Here is a 21736-nt window from a genome sequence, read left to right as displayed (position 1 = left end):
ATTTCCTTTTTCATTTTGAGGTTAAATGTATGCCTTGGTCGTTTGGGTGGAGGAAACTCGCAGCTGCAGCCTTGAAGGAGAGGGTATTTCAGTTGGGCCAGGAAAGATTTCTCCACACCTGAGACTTGCTCTTATCAATACTAATTTGGACAAAAGATGTTATATCAAGAGATAGTATAAAAGACTGTTCATATAGCCCTCCTTCAAGTGAGGCAAGTTTCACTTCAATCATACTGTCACAAATACTGTCTTTGTTTGTGATCAATAGCAAAATCAATCCTGCATGGAACAAATGTGATTCACTTGTCTGTGATCAGATGACTCTACTTCTATCCTATTAGCCAGACTACACAGGAACAGAGTTTGTTTTGGCATCATGCATTTTTCCAAAGACAGGAGAACATATAATATCAGCTCTGATATCAAGATGAAATGGTGATGATGAACAATACCTACTCCAATGAAAAATATTTGTACAAATTCAACCCTTCAGTTATTTCTGAGGGGGAAAAAAAAAAGTGAATGAAATTAAATTCAGCTGAATGAAATAATATAGAATCAATCATATGGCTTTCATGTTTTGAACCAGTATCAGGAGCCCTAAAGCTGACATTGTCTGTCTTATGCATCTATAGCCTCTAGTAATAAAACAGAGTTCCTAAAGTCCCTTGTTATGGGTACATAAATCAGTGCATTTCAGAATAACTGACAAACTAGCAGGTAACATAAAAAGAGTCATATTCAGGGCTGCTATTGACACTTGCTGAAAATCTTTCAGGTGCCTCAGTCCTTAGGGCATTCAGCAAGTTTATTACATTTCCTCCTTTCACAGTTGAAGTAGGGCTCAAAACCTAAATGGGTAAGAATTGGACCTAGCTCTTCATGTTCCTAAGCTTTGTTTTAAAAGTGTGTTGAATCACTCTTTTTTCTTTAATTTGCATTAGCAATAATAAACCATTTTCACTTTTCTAACCAAAGCTTTGGCCATTGGAGTTTCCGTAAGAAGTCAAGGTTCACTCTTCCCAAGTGAACTCTAGCCTGTAAGCTATGGGAAGCAGGGAATAAATTCCTGTTGCACATCTGAATGCTGAATGTAAGATGGTCTACAACTGGGATTCTTAATCACAACCACTAAATTACAAATCAGCAACAACTTTTATTTCAGTCATGTCCTAATTAGAGCTAGTACACAGTAGGCTTCCGTGCTGACATTGGAAGAGCTGATGAATGGCAACATAATCACCTGTTTCCATCAAATGTGATCTACTGTGCTTAGTTCAGGGGTAACTTGGGGAAATGTTAGGCATCTGTGATAATCAGGAGATGAATATTAGGTAGTTTAATAGTCTTTCTTCCAAAGTCTCTGATTCTAGAAGAACTTAGGAGTAAAGAACATGTGAAATGGATTCCCCTTAGCTTCATGCTGTGTTTAAAGTTTGTGTTTTTTTCAAGATGATGTGTGGTTATTATTTATAGAACTAAGGAGAATTTACCTGGATATGATTAGATATCTCTGTAAGGCTCATACAAAAATTCCAGACATTTCTAAAACTTCCATGAAGCAAAAGAGAGTTGGAAGTGCACCACCCATGAACTGAATGTAAACTGCTTCCAAGAGCAAAGCTCATGATCAGAAGTTACTCTTATAAATTTGACCTTACCTCCTTTCCACTCCCTCTCCCCAAGGTCATTCAGAATTATATTTCAGTGATTCATGTTTCCTAAATTTCTGTTCAGTAGGGCATGTTTTGCTACCTTGCTCTTTATATTTCACAGTAATTCAGCAGGATATAACAGCTATTACAAAACCTGACAAATGAAATTTTTAAGGTAATCTGAGTGATTTCTTTAAGCAGGAAAGATTCTGATCTTGCAATTTTTTTCACATTGATAGGGTTTGGTATGGATAACACAGGAAACAGATAATCAGGGATGCACTAAAGCATAAAAAAGCTGTAGGATATTATAATCCACGTGGGTTTTTAGTATGTGACCCCCCCCCCACCTTTTGTCCCATTATATCCGCCTCTGATATCTGGTGAAAAAGCCACAGTCCTGATCTAACAGAGCCATCAGTGTGTTCTGTTCATAAGCCATTAACAGATTCCTAGAATTGAACACATCAAAACAATTTTGTAATTGTTTTTTTTTCCAGACCATCCCAACTAAGCAAAGAACATCTGTTTGTGCTGAAAGCTGAGCTCATATTTAAGTATATAGCTAAGCAGCAGCATTAATTTTTAACTTCCTTTATGAAACAGTTCAGAGTAAGCAAAGCTCAGTAATCCAGAAATAACTGGGAGATAGAACTTGAAAACTTGGCTCAATTTGTTTCTAGGATATGAGATAAATGCCTGAACCTAGAGCTACTTCCCACCCTTCAGAGATAAAAAGGTCAGGAAACATCCTTTCATTCTGCAAACATGCTGACCTGAAGAAATGCTTTAAAAAACCAAATCTGAATCCCTACTCTTCTTAGGTCATGAACTCTTTTTTAGTAATATTTACTGTCAGAGTATTCAGATTATCTGACAAAAAAAAAAAAAGTGCCACTCTTGCTCATATAGAGGGTTACTGTGTTCTGTCAAATGCCCAATGGCTTGTCTATTTTTTCTATTGACCTGTGATACATACTTGTAAAGAATCAAAAAAAGTCATTTATACACTGAGGGGATACTCCATAGAAAATTTCAGAAATAAAAAGCTTTGGGGATTTATGTGTCAGACTAGGGCATCAGCCTCATGTTCAACTCAGGCTTCTTATCTTTATCCCACACTACCTAGAAGAATATAAATCTATAACAGGAGAAGAACCACAGATGCTGTAGTTTACAATATCTAGAAGAAATAACAGAGGCAGAGGAGGCATAAAAGGATAATTTTGCTTATACAAAATAGCAGCCTGAAAAATAAAACCAGGAAAACAAACAAGCAGATGGAGAAGGAGAAGTCTGCAAGACACAGCTGTGCAAAGTATTTAAATATCCAGATGCAAAGCAGCTTAAGGGTCAGGGACAAGGAAAGGACACAGAATGCTCTTAGCAGCTCTGTAGCATGATTGAGTAGACTGGTTTAAAATTTCAATCACATTAATGATTGTTGATTGTCCAGCTTTCTGTCAGATTTAGCTGGAATCTTAAATTTTGTTAGAAATCCAAACTCCTGAAACACCTGAGAAGCTTTTAATATTTATTTGTTGCTATTTACATGGCAGTAAAATAATTATTGTGTAGGGAAAAAAAAGCTTTTTTAGTTGGTCTTTACTCAATTCTTTCTTAGCAAAAGGAATAATAAACCATTTTTTTTTTTAGAATAGTCACAATTGTTTTCTGAAGCAGTTAGTACCCATAATAATAATTTATGCTTTTACTGTATACTGCCTTCATCTGAGGGATTCAAGTGCTTCATGAATGTTAATTAGGCATCTGCAGGCATCTGCTAGGCACCACCAGTTGCTAGAAGATGATTTTGGTCTATCATTAGCTGAAAAGGCTCCACCTGCCTACTTTACTTAGTATGCTGTAAAGGGGGTTAAGGGAGGGTATCTGCAAATTGAAATGTGCAAAAGACAGATTTTGCTCTAAAATGTAGCTGCAGTGGAAAGTGTTAACTTAAAATGGATTCCTGAATGAGATTTTATTCCTGCTTTGATTATCTTCCTAGGCTTTGGACTCCCTCCTGAGCTGGCAGATGTCCCCTCACATCATATCAGTAGCTGAAAGACAGATTTGCATTCCTACCCCCAGTCATGTCTCAGGTTCTTCAGTAGTTTTGGATTCTGTCCAGGGCTAAAGATTCATTTCATAATCCCTCTACAGATAGGTTCAAATGCCTCAGCTGCTTTCCTGCTCACCACACTTCTTTCTCATCTCCTCCCTTGCTTTCCTCTTCTGCCTCTGTTCTGTTCCTGGTGTAGGATGGTCCATGAGCCTGTTTGGCTCCTTACAGACCTGGCCACAGTCATGAGGAGACATTCAGGTCAGTTTTGTGACTCAGCCAGCTGAGGAGGTGTTCCACTATCTGGGTTTCACAAACAGAGAAGGACTTGTGATTGATGTGATGATTGGAGGTCATCTTGGGCACAGCGATCATGAAACAATAAGAGTGCTTAATTCCAGAGAAGCAAGGATGAGTGCCAGAAAAACTGCTACCATTTTGGATTCCCAGGGGGCAAGTTTAGTCTGTTTAGGAGACTGGCTGAGTCCCTTGGGGAACAATCCTGAAGAGCAAAGGAATCCAGGAAGACTGTACATTCTTCAAGAAAGAAATCTTAATGGAGTAGGGGCAGGCTGACCCAATGTGCCAAAAGATGAACCAGTGGGGAAGAAGACTGACCTGATTGAACAGAGAATCTGGCTAGAACTCAGTAAAAAAACCCCAGGTGTTTATGACCTTTGGTAGAAGGGACAGTGAACTCAGGAGGACTATAAGGATTTTGTGAAGTTTTTCAGGAGGAAAATTTGAAGAGCCAAAACTCAACTAGAACTTTTTCTGGCTACAGATGTAAAACACAGTAAAAAAATTTCTATAAACACTTTCACAACAAAAGGAGGTCCAAAGAAAAACTCCATCCTTTATTGCTTGTTCATAACTATGAAGGATGAAATAAGTCTGAGGTATATAATGTCTTTGCCTCAGCCTTTAATAGCAAGAGCAGTTGTTGGAGTACCAGGCCCTCTGACCTAGAAAACAGATATGGGGAGCAAAAGGAAATCCTCATAATCCAAAGGGAAATAAATGATTGGTGGCCTGGTACACCACTTGGACACACAAAAGTCCATGGAGCCAGATGGGACCCATTCAGGGATACTGGGGCAACAGGTTGAAGTGCTCGATGGTTGGACTCAATGATCTTAAAGGACTCTTCCAACATAAATGAGTCTATGATTCAGTCAAAGAATTATTCATCCTTCTTTTCAGGGTGTAAACTACATTTTACTGTATTTTTCAGTAATGGCTTCTTTTCTCCTCACAAGGAGCTTCAGAAACAAGGTAAATAATAAAAGAGAGCCAGGGGCAATGAAAACTGAGCTAGCAAGTCACATGTGGGAGCTGCAGTTGTAAGCATGGCACTTAAACAAACATACTGCAGTAACCTGCATTCCTCATAGGGGAAACCTGCAAAGCACAAAGAATATTATTTTCCTAACTTCTGATTTCATAATTAAGGCAAGAAAGTGGATTTAGGTGTTGAAAACACACACACAGGTATTTCCTGTGACTAGAGAAACAAAAGCAGAAAGGCAATATAGAAGGATTTTGATAAGGGAAAGCTTCTTGTTGTTCACTATACATTTTAAAGTGTATTAAAATTGTATTTCACTTTGGTTTTAAAATTGCAAGATCTTTCTGTAGGACTCAAAGATATCAATTCCCATTCACACTATAATATGTTTGCATGAAACAAGGTACTATGTCTTCTACTTTCTTAAGAATTTTTTTTTATGCTGCTATTACAGACAGACTCTATATTAGTGGTCTGATTCTGTCTTTTCAGGGTCTGTCACTACATAGAGGCAGGGAGGAAGCCCTGAGACTCTGGTCACATCCTTACATCCCAATGTTCATGAAATACCATTAGCAAACAAAAAAACACCCTAAGAAAACTGGTTTGTCCCGAGGCAAATTTGGTGTACACAGATCCAACAGAATTATAATAATTTTATTGTGGATGGCTGGGTGGGCCAAGTCAAAAATTATTCCTGTGAGTTATATGGGCAGAATAAGCCCATGTATTATAATTTTAAGGATTGATTTTAGAGCTTGAAAAGTTTGATATTCAGGTGTTATATCCTCGAGATATATCACAAGCTGTGTCTCAGATGTGCCAGAATGTCATTGGGCTGTTCTGAGTTCCTTGATAAGGACAGAGGCTCCTGTGTCTGAGCTGGTCTGTAGTGATTGTTTTAAGGCTGCATATCACCTAGTGCTATTCCAGAAGCCTGGAAGCCTGGTTTTACACAGCCCACACAGCCATGTCTGCTGGGGAGGCCTGGGGGATCATGCTGGGTATCTGGGGGAAAGCACTGCTGCCATCATGCAGCCTGCAGAGATCCCCTCCTTTGTGTCTAAGGGGTGTCAGTCTGGTCCCAGGCTGCAGCATTGCTCACTTGTTTTTAGACCACACATTTCAGTTCTCTCCAGAGGCTAATTTGCTCAGGGATCTGAGGTCACAATTAGTGCTGCAATCTAGCTCCCTGCCCCAGCCTGGTTCATGTCCCAGCACCTCTGCTCCCCCTGCATGGCACAGACACACAAGTTTTGCTGTGGGTTGCTCCTCCTCTACAGTTCATTGTGGAAGCAAACAAGTGCAGTTCAAAAACTCCTGCTCTTTACATGTAGCTGCAGCAAGACTTTTACCTAAAAAAAAAAAAAAAAAAAAGGAAAAGTGTGACTGTCAACAAGATCCCTTTTTCCCTTGCATTCAAGAAATCAAGAAATTAAGCTAAAGCCAAAGCATTGCTGAACATGGAAGCAATTAGTTCTTTATCAGCTACCTAAGAAAAACATACCCACTGAAGAACAAAACCCCACAAATGTGTTAGGCAAAGCTACCTTAAAATCCGTAGACATTTTCCGTTTTTTAATTCTTAAAATCCCTTGGATGTCAACTATTTTCCTCCTGTTTCCTGTCATCAAACTCTTTTTGGTGAGCAAAAATTTCTTTTGTTACACAGACTTTGTACATGACTCTTTTTTCTCTCCTTAGAAAAAACTTCAAAACTAACATTGTTTTCATTGTTTTTCTTCCTATGTCCTCCTCAAATCCTTTTTCCTGAGGGACATCCTTGTTCATGGTAGCTTACTGTAAACAAAAGTAATTGCTTCAAATATAATTGAATACAGATTTCTTCATGTACAACACTTAGTAACGTCTTTGAATGCACATAATACTTTTGCACACTTTGTTTATGCTTAGGAAATAATCATCATTTGGAAGAAACAAAGGGGGCTAAATGAAAACCACACAAGTATATTATTTAAAAGAGCTTAGAAGATTGTAAGGTACATCCAGTGCTTTTCCAAACATGGTCTGTTTGGATCATGGTTTCTGCATCTCAGCAGTATCATCCAGCAGATTTTAGTATCTCACCCCTTGCAGATTTTATGTTTGAAAGTTTTTATCATCCACTCTTCCACATGCTATCACATATTATCTGATAAGTTTTTTTTTGCAGCACACCCAGAAGGCTGCTTGGGGGGCCTCCTCTTCTTTGGTCAATCTGTAATACGTACTGCTTTCATCCCTTCCTGTTTGGAAGTCTGTTTTCTTGTTCCTTTGTTATTGTTTCCATTCATGGTTTTTAAAATTGCAATAGGTATTGTAAGAACAAACAGCAAGGAGCATTTCATCACCACTGGGCCACTCCACTTTTCCCTCTCCATAACCTGTAGGTAGGAGAGAGGACAAATGCACAGGTACAATTCAAGACATTTTGCAGTTACAGGAATACTGATTTTATATAGCTTTAAACTGCAAACTTTGATTACTATTACTGGTTTATGTGTAAATAACTAAGACTGTTTTACCACAATATATTGTAACAAAAAGAGATAAGATTTCAAATAATCTTATTATTTGAGACCAGAAATAAGAAAAGCAAGCAAGGAAGAAAATAAAAAAAAATATATTAAGGAAGGATTTTGAATCAATTTTAAGCAATATATTTGTTTTTTTTGCAAAATGTTTCTTGTACTCTTCATCATTAATGTTCTCACCTCTTTTCTTGTGTAAAGTTTGTATGTTCCTCCCCCAAAGGTTACTTCAATTAATTTTTCTGTCATGCTGGAAGTACATCTTGTCCAGATAAGACTTAGTGGAGATTGTGAGTATCTCTGAATTTATGGATTTATAATTTTAATTATTCAAAATATAAAATAATATGTATAATTATGTATTATATAGATATGTTTCTATATAATTATATATATTTATAGAAATATATAGTGATATATAACAATATATTTTCTATAAATATATAATAGATGATATATAATATATAATATATAATATATATTATATAATAGATGATATATAATATATAATATATAATATATAATATATAATATATAATATATAATATATAATATATAATATATAATATATAATATATAATATATAATATATAATATATAATATATAATATATAATATATAATATATATGATGTATTATATATATAATATAATTTATAGAATATCAATTGTTACTTTTAATTAATACACCAATTATTAGTTAATGTCTGTAGGCACATCATGTTGCTGTTGTATTTTTTTCTTTGTCCCTTCCATACCCATTCATATTCAAACAGAAAGTCTCATGCTTTGAAACAGTGGTTGTATGAGACAGAGCATCATGAGATGTCAACCCTGATCCAACTCTGCTTGTTTTAGCTCACTGCAAATAGATAATAGCAACAGTAGTTTAAAGACAGTGGGTGGGATCCTCTTCATGTAACTTGGGAATATAATTGCACTTTAATTGTAGACCCTTCGGGCGAGATTTCATTTCATGTAAATTTAATTGTTTGCTACGCAGATGCCTGCATTTCGGCTATTTATTGTGGTTTTCTTCATACTTATTGGAGAAAAAAGAAGCACTTAGAGGCAAATTTCTGATCAGTTTTAGAATGAGATGCATCACTCCTTCAAGAAAGCAAGAACTTTGATGTGCTGGGACACAGATGGGTTCAGAGGTTTCTGCCTCAATATGAACTCATACAGTTTACATGTGGAAGGCAGGTCTCCAGGAGAAATGAGATTGTGTGGCTGGTGCCTCAGATAGAAATTTAAATAACATTTTGAGTATTGCCTTCTGATCTCATGACAATGGTGGTCTTGATATTGACAGAAGGCCTTTGAGAAATCTTCATGTGATTAGATGAGGACTGTTGCAAACTCACTAATTGGACAATGAGAAAACCAGCTCTTAAACAAACTAGGTTTTCTGAACTTTTTGGGAACACATAAACTAGTACTTTTAGTAGACTTGAATACACAAGGAATCATTTCAGGACTAAAATAATTTTCCTTTGGAAACATATGTCTTTCCCACAGACACGTTTTTTCTACTAGGTAGAGTTAGAAAATATAATCTGTCTTTGTAAGTCTAGTAGTATTTTGTGAAATTCAGAAAACATATATTTGGCTGAATTTTCTTGCTTTGGAGTTCTGGCTGAGATAAAAGTTTTTAGTTGGGTCTGTGGAAATCTGAAAAAGTTGTGGAAATCAAAACTGGTGTGAACAATGTGCAAATATTAATAAAAGAGTTGCCTTTTGCCCTTCAAGGTTTTTCAGGGCTCTTGTATTTATGGCAAAGTATATATCAATAATCTTCCCAGAAGATCATCAAATACTTTTTTTCAGCCTGCTTCTGGAATATTGTGTTTAACTCTTCTGGTCATAGACACAAAACTATAAAGTTAAAGGTCATTTCAGAATTAGGGTATCAAGAGTGCAATTTGGTTTTGGACTTAGAAGAATCAGTTAAGCGAACCTCTGCAAATTTGATAAAACCACACCATCAAGAAAAGCACTAGAGGAACAAAAATAAAAGCTTTTTTTAATGTAAAATTAGAGCTACCAAAATTTTCACATTTGTGTGAATATAAGTTAAGCTATTTTTAACATAGCACACCTAAATTAAGATGCTGCTGGCCACTGAAACCAGATGCTAAATCATCATCTTTCTGACTGTATCCTTCCTTTTCCTAGAACAGCAGCAGGGCTCATAGTTATACTCTAGCTATGAAGAGCAGCAGTTTCTTAAGGACTTTTTTTTCTCTTATCTACAACTGACAGCAGTGTCTTTCACTTACTAATATGTTTTTCTTTTAGCACATGTACATTATTTGACAGGAGTATGGAAATGTTAGTTGCAAAGATGCAATTTAATTTTATTTCACATAGTTAGAAGGGCATGTTAGCCATTTAAAGACAAGAAGTAAAAATACACAGGAGAAGAAAGATATATGGCTTTGATTTCACCCTCTAATTAGTTGCATTGCCCAAGCCCAGAGATGTACACCATGAAAGAAGGCTTAAAACTGATTGTGTGATGACAGTTATGTAGCCATTACTCATTTATCCCAAAGCTGCAAACTTATGTTCTGCAACAGCTTTTTCTAATATATTTTTTTTTTATTATTTTTCCTCTGTATTGTAAAATGAAATAAATACGATGGTAGTAAGTTCCAAAATATAAAAACTTTACAGACATGCTTTCTTCTGCCTTAAGAAAGAATGTAGATGTTCTTTCTGCAATAGTTCATTAATGCAGCTCTGCTCACAACTTGTCAATAAAAAAATAACAAAACTTAAATTTGTACTCATAGTTTAACAAATTATGTGAAATGTTTAAAAAAAATGAAATGAGGATGAATTAATCGGAAAATAATTGTTAGTTTGAAATTAAAAAATGTTTTTTATCTTTTCTTAAATTAAGTTTATTGAGAGTTTTCTTACTACTGAGAAGTAGATCCAAAGCAGCTCAGTGTTCTGCAGACACACACATTCTGTGGTTTAAAGGAAATATTTCAGTCTGCTAATAATCAATGAAATGGAATGTTAAAAAAGGTAAAGTAGCACTAATGATGAACCCATGAAATGGAGACCATTTTCCATTGAGTTATCAGGATGCATATGGGGTGTGTGTGTAAACTGCAGCCCAGACCCACCTTTAACTTCTGAAAATAAGTAATAAATCATGAATACCACTTGCTCTAGGACTTCACTTTTAAGACCACTATATCTCCTTTTTTTTCAGCTTTTCTCAGAGAATCTGTGGCTACTCCATCCCTTGAAGAGTTTAAATCCAGGTTGGACAGGGCTCTGAGCAACCTGTTCTAGTGAAAGGTGTCTCTGCCCATGGCAGGAGGATTGGAATGAGATGATCTTTAATGTCACTTCCAACCCAGGCTATTCTATGATTCTATGATGTTTAGAAAAGTTGCCTGAAAAGCCCATTTAAAGGGAATTAGGTCAATCATCAAAGAGTAGGTGATAGCAAAGTGTAAGTAGAGAGCAGTGACATAATGTCATTCTTATGTACATTTGCCCACTAAGGTGCTTGGCTACCTGGGCACTTCTACACTTCTCAGGAAGTTGTTCATGATGCAAAGGTGATTTCTGACAGAAGAAAATCATGCAGGTCACTTAGCTGAACTAGTCTTTGCTTTAATATATTCCTCTCTTAGTTCCATAATACTTCACTGCATGAACAATATGTAGTCTGCACCCCAAGAGGGAATTAAAAATGACAAAAAAGTAAAAAGCAAGAGAAAAGGGAAAGATAGAAAGCAAATAAAAAAGTTCCTTCCAGATTCATTCAACACTGAATGGTATTTCACAAAAAGTTTCTATTTTGCCCTATTTCTTACAAGTGTTTGATCAAAATGTTTGGACATATCAACTTAATTTTTTTTTCTTCTCATCTTTTTTTTTCCTTCACATTTCACACTGTATTTCCCTAATATGTGCTGTAAAAAGACAATTATGTTTTTGACACCAAAATAAATTCTATGAGATAGAAAGGAGAGGAGAATCACAGCACATCAGGAAAGAATAAAGCATTTATATGAAATGCCAAACAGACAAGGAAATTTACTTTGAGGCCTTCTCAAAGCAGGGAGATGGAGCTCTCTCTCCATGGCTGCAGCTTCCTAAGGTCAGGGCAGGACAGGGTGAGCCATGGGCTGGAGCTCCAGGTGCTCTTGACCCCAAAGGAAGCTTGGAACATACTCTTTCCTAATAAAAACACCTTGACTGTGCATTCATGGCTCACCAGAATGAATTTGAGCCAAGAAGCAGCACACTGCAAAGCAGGAAAGGAACATTTTGATTCCTTTTCTTTATAGAGGCCTTCTGGTAAATAAATGTGAGAAAAAAAGGGCTTATGTGAATGTCTAAAACATTCTGATACACACAGTATCTGATAAATCCCTTTGATCCTGCATCATAACAAACACATTACACAGTCATGCTCAGCATTAATTTAGGAATGAATTCTGAATGAGAAATCACATTCCTCTAAAATCTGTAAAGGTGCAAAAGTTCCAAGGATTAGGTTTATAGTTTAATCTATTTACAGCTCAGTTAAAATGTACACCCATTTGAATTTGTCTGATGGAAATACTGAGCATGACTCACTAGTTTCATAATTTGTATTTTATTAAACCCTGTCAAAATACGATTTATGGCTAACCCAAGACAGCCTTGAGACATGAAAGCAGAAATCTTTTGTAGGTGGTATATGACAGATGTTAGTCTGAGTTTGCTTCTCATGTTCACAATGCATAATTTGCATGAGAATAAGCACCCTGACTTCAGCTAATTGATATGTGCCTCTAAGTGTCACATCAAACCTCTCTGCAGCAGGGCTGACACCTTCAACAGTGCAGGTGCCATCCAAATGTAACATCCCAAATGCACAGCCGTGCTCTAGCTTACCACCAATTTCAAACCAGTACTAAGGGAGCTTTAAATTCAAGGCATCCCTTTTATTCCTCACAGCCCTTAGTAGAACTGTACTGATCTAAACATGAACTAAACATTTCACACTATTTCTGAGCACCTGAGCAGGGTTTGCTGACATAGAGAAGATAAGAATAGTAGAACCGAGTCTGAAAATAGAGAGGGTAGGTTGTCCCAGGCTCAGGTATTATTTGGTAAGGATGAAAAGGGTTTTCTGAGTGTTCAGGAAATCAGTCATCTCTAAATTATACAATGAATAGTAGTCCAATTTTAATTACTGGTACTCTTTCTATGTGGCATTTGAAACTTCCTACACGCCGCCTTCTAAAAGTGGGTTCCTGAAAGAATTCTCTCTGTAAGTGCTGCAAAAATCCAATTAGAGGAAATTGCTTGATTTCTGACTCCTTTTGATCAGTCTTTGGTAGTGGCCCATTTTGGAATCCCTCAGGAGCTTTCAGCTTCATTGACAGTGCAGAAATAATGTCTCGGCGGGATGTCACTTGGTGCTCAGAGCTCTGATACACCCTCTATTCAGACACCTGTACTAGACATTATCAGGCCACAGCAAGAGTCTTTTGGTAACAGCAATAAAGGCAACCAAAAAAATAGGAGTATTGGAATTGTTAAGCACTCTCCAAAGCTTCTGTTTCTCACAGAAGAAGCAGCTGACTCCTATCTTCAGAGAATTATGGTGCCTTGCTGAAATCAATAGAAAGCTCTAGTTTTTAATTTTTTGTATGCTTAGGAGATTCCAAGAAGTGTTCATGATATAGCATAGACATAATTCTCCTTTAAAATGAACTTACAGAATAAGCACCACACAGCTTTGTAGAAGAATGGGATTGGCATCATTATGTTGGAGAGGAGTGAAGAGAATTCTGGTTTGGTCTTTTGGCCATTAGACAAACAGTGGGAATAACCCAAGTACTTTTATATTCAGATGGAACTTATCAATACCATATGCAGTAAAATGTGCTGCTCTGTTCACAGAATCATATTTCCTACATTTTCACTGTGTAGTTTTTCTATCTTCTGAAGGATTCTAGTGATAAAAAGGTTGGGAGAACTTAGCGATTCCAGCAGTCATATGGATTTCAAATGAACAATATTGGGATAACTATAGCAGTTCAAAAATCAGAAGAATTCAAAAACTTCTGCCTATAGACTGATGTTTTCTTCTTCTTCAGCTGATAAGACACCACTTGCAGGATATTAAACACCCTCCAATTTGGATATAACACCTTGGCTGCACCCTCAATATTACACCTATCTGAGATTACTTAGTGTTTTTAAAGAAAGAGACAGAACATTTGAAAAGTCCCTTCTTCTGAAAAAAAAAAAAAACCCCACAAAAAAAAATTAAAAAACAGTTGCATGTGGCAACCATCACCTCAGAATATGCCTTTGAAGATTAGAACTAGCTAAGAAATGATCCTGTCAGAAGAGAATGTGGTTTTGGAGTTTCATCTTGTAGAAAGGTAATTTTAAATCATAGCATAATTCTTTTTTCACTTGTCCTTTTTTTCCAATGACAAACCAAACCAAAAATCTTGTTATTTGAAAAGTTTGGCAAGACTCTGTAGTGCCATAGTACTTCAACAAAAAATGCATTTTTCAGCAATGTTTTCCTTCAGTTCTCTCAAAGTGTGAATGCTATGCTATGGAAATTTGTCAGGTGTTTGTGAAATGTTTCTATTGAACTGCTTCCTTTTTATAAATGCATATATTATCTTTACAGCTGATAGTAATTTCACTTTAAGGGTGTTTTAGTCCCAATGGGAATGAAACAACGTGCAGGTCAGATGAGTTAATGTTGTCAGCAGTCTTAAAGCAACTGGCTTTACTGGAGAGAACCAGTTTTATGATGAATTACAGCAATAAAATAAAAGAGCTAACACTTCTGTAAGTTTTTACATCTTCTGTGCCTTTGATACCTAACATGCAATGTGAATTAATGATCATCCATGTTGATGCTATAGCAATTTACATCAGCTGAGTATATTATAGTTAAGATTTTAAAGTAGCACGTCTACAGTGAAACTTACTGGTTGAGGGGGAAAAAAATCAAAATAGAAACCAAAAATCTAAGTGGAAGATGCTTTTCAGAAAAAAACCCCAAAAACCAAAACACTCAAAAAACAAACAAACAACAAAAAGACCCACCAGATGATTTAGAATAAATTATTGAGTCAAATTCTTTCAAAATAAGTCTATGCTAACTTACCCAGCATAGCTACAAATTGCTCCTTAACATCTCAGTCTGTGTGACCTAGTAGCAATCTAGTGTTCAACACCAACCTCTGTTAAAAACAAGTTTTACCTGATAAGTCACATATTCTTAAATGTTGGTTTTGAATGCATCCACCAAGATATGAATGGTCTCTTCAGCTACTTTCTGAATTTTTAAATAGCTTGTCCCAATACTTCTTTGATTTATGTTGGTATAAATCAAAGATAATGTGTTACAGAGGTGTGAAAATTGCTTAAATGAGGTTGTCATCAGGATAATACTGTAGAGTTTTTCAGAAATAAATTCAGGAATAAGAGTACATAAACTCTAGGTTGGAATGTTAGCTTTTCCTAATCATGGAATCAAAGAACCATGGAGTCATAGAATGGCTTAGGTTAGAAGGGACATTAAAGATCATTTTGTTCCACCTTCCTGCCATAGGCAGGGACACCTTCTACTAGACCAGGTTGCTCAAAACCCCATTCAAGCTGGCCTTGAACACTTCCAGGGCTGGAGCATCCACAGCTCCTCTGAGCAACCTGTCCCAGTGGCTCACTGGCCTCTCAATGATTAATTTCCTTCTAACATCTAATCCAAACCTACTCACTTTTAGTTTGAATCCATTCCTCCCTCTCCTGTCACTGCATGTTCTCATAAATGCTCTCCACCTTTCTTGTAGGTTCCTCCCAGGTACTGGAAGGAGGTTCTGTATTACATTGTAAAGTAGAATTTTAACAGATTTCTTTGTTCCTTGCATTTTTCACAAAGGAGTGAGGATTTAATATTAACACATGAAAGAAATAAATCTGCGTAAGACTCTGGTAAACTCTGTTTTTACTTCCTCTGTTCTGTTGGATCATCTCACTCTGGGCATTGAAAAAAAATAAAACAGATGGAAAAACTGTAGTGTGACATTTGCACCAGCAAAGTACTGATATACACAGGCAATTACATTGATTTGAAGATAGTTTCCTGAGTGCCAGTACATTTCCAGTGAAGCAACTTGTGTGTTGAGAAACATCCACGATTATAAGTGGCTTTCAAATCTGAGGTCTGAAATCTGTATTCTGTACCCTGCATCCAAAATTAGATTATTTCATGAAATTTCCTGGATTAATTAAAAAAAGACTGTTGTTTTTGCCAGATTTTCTACAAGAGAAACCTGAGCTTTTTTTTTCCCGGAGAGAGAAAAAAATTTAAAAGTGTCAATTGAAGGCTAACTTCCCTTAAGCAATACTATATTTGGTCAAGGTCCATGACTCATCTTTGCTAGAAATACTACAGTGGTATCACAAAGTCCATTTCCTTCTTGTTCCAAGTAGGTATAGTCTTCTAACTATATAGGGAATTCAGTTTTCTGAAAACTCTTTGATTTCTAAGGCAGCAATATTTCCTAGTGCATTGGACATGGAGAAAAGCAAGCATCAGGCAGCCCTTCTCTCACTGTAGCAATTTTAAACCTCTATTTTCTCCACTGGCTGAGCCAAAATTTTTAACATCAACTCCAAAAATAGCCCATGTAACCTTTATAAAAAGGTCTAACGTGAAATTTTGTGGAAAAAAATCCCCAAAAAACTAAAACCTTTTTATTTTTTTAACATCCTTTAAGGATATTTATGTAAATCTTTTGCTGAGTTTTCTTAAAAACATCCCGTTCTTTTATCAAAAATACTTACTTGGAGGCTGAATTTTAATTTTTCTTTCTGCAAGTCAGTCCAGCTTAAACTTGTATATAGGGACATTCTGGGATATAATACAAATTGCCATGGCTTGTCTAGTACTGGGTACACATGGCTGTTAGCAGGAACAGGCTGCAAAACAAGACATTTTCCAGGAATAGAAGGAATAATCTGGAGTAATTTTATATTATCCCTCAAAATAGTTAAGCAGTGTTTTATCAACCCTCCTGCTGTTACTGTGTAAGCCTGGCTGGAGCGGTGGGGCCCTAAGTAGCTAAACCTTGTGTAACTGATAAAGACAATTATCTGGCTGTATCTGTCTAGTTTCCCCTCATGCTCACTTGCTGAGAGAGGAAAGACACAACATTCAGTGATGATGGGAAGCACATAAACCAGGAATGCAGTGTCCTTGGAGACCTCCTGGAAGTGAAAATACAACTGCAGCCTGCAGACATAGGATGTAATGTATCCTTAACAGGGGAAAGAAGGAGCAGGGCCTGGCTGTTTGGCAGAACATTTGTGTTCAAAATCTGTCCCATTGTTTTGAGAAAGACTAACTAACCTTCACTGATACTTATGAGGCCAAAAAGTACAGCAGAATGACTCCCATTGATCAGAAGATGTGGAATTTCCTGTAATTTTTAAAAAATGGAATAAATGTTTTTCTCTGCTACCAGTGAGTGAAGATTTTTTTTTGCATCCACTGCTTTACTCAAACTGAAAGTAAATATGTTTAGTAAGAGAAAGCAATGCTGCAATAGCAGTGTGATGTCTGTGTGGGAGCCACTGGGCATCAAAGAAAAAGCACAGCTTGGAGCACTGTCAAAGACCAAGTGTTTATATTTTTTAAAATAATCTCATAATTTTAACTGTTTTCAATTCTGTGATAAATATTGTGCAATATGCAAGAATTTGGGGCTGCTAGAAGATGTGCAGGTCACAAAAAGCTCAGTCACTGTAAGCATATCACCATATATGTCACTATAAGCATAGTGCCAGTAGATTTCGGTGTCACAAATTTATAGATTAGAGTGGAGCTCATGGGAAATACAGAAGCTGTTGCATAGCTGACAGTAAATTGTTAACATGGACTCTTTTATGAGGGAAAAAAAAAATCCAACAAGATAATACATAGAATGTGCTTACAAGAAAGTTGAAGAGGGAGTTTTTACAAGGCCTGTAGTGATAGAAGAAGGGAGAATGTCTTTAAACTTTCAGGGGTGTCTTTAAAGTTTAAACTAAAAGGGTGTAGCTGATGATCTGGAAAGCAGCTTTGAAGAGAAGGACCCAGGAACATTGGGGAACAAGATGAACAGTGTGGCCCTCATGGTGAAGAAGCCATCCTGGGCTGCATTTGGCAAACTCTTGCCAACAGGTCAAGGGAGATGATCTTTCCTCTCTGCTCAGGACTGGTGAGGCCACACATGGAGTCCTGTGTCCAGCTCTGAGCTCCCCAGTACCTCATGGAGTTACAGAGAGTAAACAGTAAAGGGCACCTGAGATAATACAAGGACTAGAAAACCTTTCATACACAGAGAGGCTGAGGCCAGAGAGCAGAAGACTCAGGGATTCTCTCTAAATGTGAGAAAGAATTTTTGTCACTTTAAGATGGGACGAGTACTGAAACTGGCTGTTTGGAGATGTTGTAGAGTCTCTTTTGGTGAAGGTATTCAAACCTGACTGATAGCAGTCCTGGGCAACGTGTCATAGATGACCCTGCTGTGACTAGGAAACTTGGATTAGGTGATCTCCCGAGGTCCCTGCCAAACTCAGGTGTTTCAGGATTTTGTATAAGAAGCTTGTATCTTGTTCAGTAGACAACTGGGGTGCTGAATTGTGAAAGTTAGGAAAGATGGCTTTTCCACAGAGTGTCTTCAAATTTGGATAAAAATCAAACAAAATTTGGGCAAGGCAAGTGATAGATTCTGGGTTTGTAATCTACACATAAAATTTACACACATAAAGACAAAACTTGATCATCAAGAATGAAAAATCACTGACTTTTACAAAGTTTCTTAAGCATCTCAGTACACTGATACACCTAAAGATGCTTTCTAACCTTAAAACCCTATAAAACTCTTAAATTATCTCAAAATCTGGACTGTTTGTAACACTGCAAAAGAATCATTAAAAGCAATGGGTCCATTAATATTTGAACTGGTTTCTGTGCTTACTTTTAACCTTGTATATGCATGTATTTTTCTTGGGACAGAGAGTGAATAATTTCTGAGTGAAAGTATTTATCCAAAAGCAATCTTGGAAAGACTTAGTTATGAAGGCAGCAGAAGACTGACAAGTATTAAATTTCATCTCTTTTTTGTCCCTATCTATGAAGTCTTTATATTAGTTGAATTTTAAAAGTAATATTTAAGGTTTTACTGGTATTAACTAAATATGAAGCTACATACATGTTCAATTTCTATGTGAAAAGAAGATATCAAGCTACTGAAGTCTTACAGAAATACTGAGCTACTGAAATTAAAAATAGATTCTTAAGTCTTGAGCTAATTGGACTCATGCAAGCTTCTGCTTCACCAAAACCCTGCCTACATTAAAGATTAAGGGTTAGTCCACTCTTTTAAATTAATGATTATCAGTGGATAAAGGTGAAAAACTCTCACCTGAAGAGCTGTCATGAAGTTCAGATGTGTGAGCTTTACTCCCTAGGGAATATAGGTAGTTCTGGAGGGCTGATTAGCTCACTGGAGTTAGTGCCTAAGGAGAAGAAGAAAGGTAGCACAATGTTTATCAATTGTACAACTCCAGCTCCAAGCAGCTGAAGCTGGGATAACTCACAATTTAATAAATAGGAGGTTGGTTTTTCTGTGTCAAATGTCTCTGGTTTACTGGGTTTATCAACCACTCTAGTTGTGACTCACTGTCTCATTCTTACTGTGAGAACAAATACAGTAGAGCTACAACTACTTAAAGCAGATCTGATTCTGCAAGCAACACATTTGCTTAACCTAATCTGCTTTCTTCTTTCCCTGAGACTGGCCAAGAAGCAAAGGATTAGTCTCTGTGAAGCCTCATGCTAACAAAGACCTGTAGTTTTTAGAGTTCAGGCTGGTGCACCTCAGTACTGCACTGTTGTGGAGAAACACCGCCAAAAGATCTGGCCCCCGGTCATCCCCGCTGAGCACGGCCTGCACAGGCCTGGGAATCTTCCTTCTGAAAGCTGCACAGAAACCTGACAAAGGTAGCTATTGAGCCCTGTCCTTCCCAGTGCCTAAGTAATGGAGAGGCTGTTCTCTAGTCTTAGTACTTAATTTTCTCTAGATTCTCAGCTTTTCACAGGAACAAAGTTAGGGTGCTAGAGACAGCAGGCTCTCTTGCAGCAGTTACTTCTCCTCAGCTCATAGACCAACGTGTTTTCGGAAACGTTTTATTCCTAGTGCCCTTTTTTAACAAGAGCCGAATTATTTCAACCATGTCTTCATCCAAGAATTCAGAGACAGATATCTCGCCTAAAAAGCTGAGCTTGAACTGCTGGATTTGACAAGAGTACAATGAATGAGAACAGGCTCTCATGGTCCAACAATTTTCCTCTGGCTGAAGCTGCTGGTTTGGCCTAATGCACTATTTTGGTGTATTGTGAGGCTTTTAATTTCACACATTTCACTAGCAAGCAGTAATATAAGAGCTAAGAGTTGATTTCTAATTCTAAAAAAGTACAGATTAATAAGACAGTTCTTACTTGATGTTTCCTTTCCTTTTTATTTTGCAACTAATTAGTGTGTACTGGATGCCCTCTATCATTATAAAACCAATTCTCACTGCTTTCATAGCATCTATGGTATTTAATTCAGTCTTAAATAATTTTGTTCAACCATGGTTAACCCTTGCTACATCAGCATCTTTATTTCCTACCTTCCTCTGAAACCTCCATGTGCTACAGCAAAAGCAGCTGGTCTCAACCTGCTCCTACACTGAGCATTTAATTTCATACTAAGAGTGTTGCTCCACTTTAATTTTATCATCCTAGGCTCTAAGAGGCTCCCAATAGACAGAAAAAATCCCAGCTATGCAGTGGAAGGAAGTAGCTCCTTAACAGCAATCTAAATGCCTTCAGAAGACACTTTTTGTCTGCAGCCCAGCATGAGGTTTTAGAGATTTCTGGCAATTAAAACAATGCAATTAAGGGCCACGTCAGATAAAGTCTGCCATGTCTTTGCTATCTGAGGCCTCATTACTTGTGTTGTTCAAAGTTGATCACACTGTCTGCTGTGAAGAGAGGGAAGCCCCAGCTTGCAATTACTTATCTACATTACTTATCAGGTTAAAGCCTGATAAGACTTCTTTAATACTGCAGTCACCAGAAAAGAAAGCTTTCTAAAATTTATAGTTTTCAGATTTGCATTTTTTTCACTCTTGTTAAAGACAATTCAACATTTTTCTTATTGCTTTCTCCTGCTTCCCAAAAACTACAGATGACAGATGTTCAATTAATGTTTTGCCACATGATGAAGGCATCCCTTCACCTCAAGCTCCCCAGTGAATAGTTAAGTCCTGGTAACTCTCTTTTCTTGCTCACCTGTATCAGTGCTGGACTAGAACAACCCTAAGGTTTAACTTCATTTCCTTTACAACTTGTAAAGGTCTGTAAGACTGAGGAACCAGCAACATGTGCTCCTAGCAACAGAGCAGGGGAAGGGATTTGCTGATGGAGCAGTAAAAATGACCAGGCAGTAAATACATTTTTCTGTTACATGTACCATACAGTGACAGCAAGTGGCAAATTTGATTGTTGGCTAAAATAAAATAAAAAAAAAAATAAAATAAAAATATTACTAATATAGTCTTGAAAAAAGAAAAAATAAAAGAGAAAATAATGTGAGCTACTGATTGTTATTGCATCCTTTTTTTAACAAATGCTGGTTTTTTTTCAGTTCTGAAGCACTCTTAAATCTCTGTAGTGACAGGTGACATTAATATAATACAGCAGACACTCAATTCATGCAAAGCTGCTGCCTAATTTTCTTTTTAATGGATCATCCTTTTTGTACCATTTACAATATCATTTAAGAATGCACTTTTGATGTTTGTTTGTTTGCTTGCTTGTTTTCACTTAAGTGGACAAAGCAGCTTATGACCTGAAATGTTCATTACTGAGAAAGATACTGATTTTGTCCACGTTAAAGGACCACAGTCTACAACTCTTGGTTACAACTCATGGGTATAGTGCTGTTCCCTTTGGCAAGTAATTTGAGAAAAAACAGTTGTTTTAACTTCTGGACAAGTCACCAGACTGGTTTTAAACCTCTGCTTTGCCACAAGAGGCTTCTTGTGTGTTGCTTCCTAGCTGAAAATTGAGGATACTACTTTATTTTTTTCCATTTTCAACAATTTATTTCTCC

At 36.8% G+C, this 21736-nt stretch overlaps 1 long non-coding RNA gene across 2 annotated transcripts; it reads right to left on the bottom strand.

Annotated features, from left to right (window-relative positions):
* Nucleotides 1-4553: 4553 nt before the first annotated feature.
* LOC111925967 (uncharacterized) lies at nt 4554-19929 on the bottom strand. Of its 2 annotated transcripts, XR_002862605.2 has the most exons (4): nt 19455-19737; nt 19001-19094; nt 16332-16511; nt 4554-6360 (listed from the first exon to the last, which is right to left on the bottom strand). It is a non-coding gene; the product is annotated as an uncharacterized LOC111925967 (long non-coding RNA). The 2 variants fall into 2 exon arrangements; XR_015282747.1 differs by lacking the exon at nt 16332-16511 and having other exon boundaries at nt 19570-19929.
* Between the last annotated feature and the right edge of the window lie 1807 nt (nt 19930-21736).

The sequence above is a fragment of the Cyanistes caeruleus genome, chromosome 2, assembly GCF_971803275.1.
Source record: "Cyanistes caeruleus chromosome 2, bCyaCae1.hap1.1, whole genome shotgun sequence".
NCBI lineage: Eukaryota > Metazoa > Chordata > Aves > Passeriformes > Paridae > Cyanistes > Cyanistes caeruleus.
This window is presented reverse-complemented; position numbering and strand designations above follow the sequence as displayed.